The sequence below is a fragment of the Penaeus japonicus genome, unplaced genomic scaffold (assembly GCF_977035675.1).
Source record: "Penaeus japonicus unplaced genomic scaffold, GWHDUDI00000001_assembly GWHDUDI00000012, whole genome shotgun sequence".
NCBI lineage: Eukaryota > Metazoa > Arthropoda > Malacostraca > Decapoda > Penaeidae > Penaeus > Penaeus japonicus.
Window position 1 is genome coordinate 7188894 of NW_028234414.1, and position 2500 is coordinate 7191393.

General features: G+C 31.9%; 1 pseudogene across 1 annotated transcript in view; it reads left to right on the plus strand.

Moving 5' to 3' along the window:
- LOC147470728 (uncharacterized) overlaps positions 1-2500 on the plus strand; it is a 12535-nt pseudogene that overhangs the window by 9966 nt on the left and 69 nt on the right. The window contains exons 2-4 of the transcript XR_015191422.1: positions 1-672; positions 1005-1200; positions 1372-2500. The exon at positions 1-672 is cut by the window's left edge and continues 173 nt beyond it; the exon at positions 1372-2500 is cut by the window's right edge and continues 69 nt beyond it. The product of XR_015191422.1 is annotated as an uncharacterized LOC147470728 (transcript). The remainder of the gene's footprint in view (positions 673-1004; positions 1201-1371) is intronic.

A 2500-nucleotide genomic window follows, 5' to 3' on the forward strand; every position in this document is an offset into this window, starting at 1 on the left:
TTCATGAGATTAAAGTGAATGAACCAACAACTCAGTTAACATGCTTTTCAGGTGATAGAAATACAAGTACACCAATATCAAAATTTGATAAAAGCACCATTACACAGAGAGGTGAGGTGTCTCTATTACCTGATCCCTTTAAGAAATTCAAAGATGTAAGTGATATCTGGGAATCAAGTCCACCAAGAAATTTGTCGTGTTTAAACCAACTTAATAACAACATTCAAACAGCAAGTGATAGCACAACTGACTTTGATAGTTTGAACATTAGCCAGAATCAGAATGACTCTGGTATATATTTAGATCTAGACCAGAAGGAGGTACAGGGTGCATTTTCAGCACAGACTATGAACAGTATCTGGGGTGCACCTGGAAATACCAGTATACAAGGATATGATATATCAACAACAGATATCCACTCTCAAGGATATAGTAAGAACAATGTAACAGCATGGGACCAATTCCTCAGTGGTCAGCCAATGTCAAACACTCAAGATAATCTGAGAAATGATGATCATTTCTCAAATTTATCAAATGGAAGTAGAGTTCAGGATATTCAGTCCAGTTACAGTAACTTTCCGTCACCATCCAGCACTTATTTTCCAGTATCCAGACCTCAAAATACATTTCAGGGATCAGAACCAATATTCTCCCCTGGAAATCAGAGACCAGGTTTGTGTTCTGGGTTGATAATGGTATGAAAATTTTTTTTTTTTATTATATAAACTGTTAGAAAGAGAATAAGTTTTTTTTATAGATTTATATAATTTACAATAGTCTGTAGCTATAAATGTATAGTTTGAAAATCTGGTGACTTCATACATGGCAGTGGCAAAATAAATAAGCATGATGAACACAAAACACCTCCTCAGTTTCTGTTTGTTCCTATACTATTTTATAAACTTTATGGAGGTAATTTCCCAAAAAACATTGCATAATGTTTCATTTATATTAGTTAAATATAGCATCTTTTAACTATATTTCTAAATAAAATTTACCTACAGAAAAAAAAAAATTGGTTGCTCTTATGGAGGAATTGTCTATGAATGAAGCATTCAATTATGACAAGGAAAAAGCAGGATCAGGGTCATCCCAGCAATTTATTGCAGAAGCCTGTGGTCTGTAGCCTCAATCAAGGGTTGCGTGTTTTGCAAAAACAACAATTATCATTCTACTTTTTATAGGTCACATTCATTAAAGGTAAATGATATTTCCTATTTAACATATGATATACAGAAATATCGGTATATTGTATATACATGTGTATATAGATATTATTTGAGGTAAGAGAGCGAGAGAGAGGCAGATGGTCTTTATAATTATATAGAGATTCAAAGTTTAATGGGTATAATGATTATATTATTATTTTAGGATGATCGTGGGCATTGCCAGTGTCCTGTGCTGAGAGTGTATGTTTGCCCTCTGTGCAATGCAACAGGGGATTCAGCTCATACCCTCAAGTATTGCCCAAGAAATATTATAACGCATGGAGACCCCATATTAGCGGGTCTTCCTCCAGGGATAGTTACCAATTGGAGAAAGATAGCAGGTCAAATGATGTCAAGACACAGGAACAATCAGTAAAAAGTCAATGATGTATGTGACATTATATTATTTTGCACTATATAAGGATAACCTTATATGGATATTTTATATTAGATGGTAATCATGGAAAGTATTTTTGTTTAGAGATTGTGTTACTATTTTTTTTTCTTTTCTTTTTATTTTAATTTCCATTTCTACAAAATGTAGTTTTCATCATTCATGAAATAATTTACATGCACATCTCTTGTAAATTTCATTATTATCATATGTTGTAATATATATCCACAATTTGTTTACATAAATGCATTTCCCTTACTCCATATATCTTAAAACTTCAGACTTATCGTATATTTTAAGGTGAACTAAATTGATACAGGTGATCATATTATAGAAATTACTTGAGATAAATTTATTTTCCATTGAAGGAATTTTTTATATGGATTGCAAAGATTATAAGGATTTATGTCAAAGTAAGAGTTTGATATTTTTTGAGTAACCTAATTATATTATCTTTTGTAGATTTATAGTGTGGCTACTCTTTTACAGTTTTTATATTAGGTGTTTTTTAGCTATCACCAGAGTTTATTCAGAATGTAGTAATAGGGAGTGGAATAGTATTTTTAATAGGGATTCTTTATTTTACCAAGTTTTTTTTTTTTATCATGAAACTATTATTTGCCTGTGTGCGGAGGGCATGTGTACAAGTGTATATATGAGATATCAATAAAAAACTGATTTATTGGTAAAATATGTTGGAATTAAGGAAGACTTATGTTGTGTCTGATTAATGACAGGAGATGCATAGGATTTTTGTTAAGGACTTGGTACTTTTTATGCCTAGAAGGTCATGTTGTTGGTTTTGCCTCTTGTTGTAAATAACATGTTTTTTGATTCAGTTCTCTCTCTCTCTCTTCTCTCTCTCTTTTTCTCTGTCTCTCTCCCTCCCTTTTCTCTG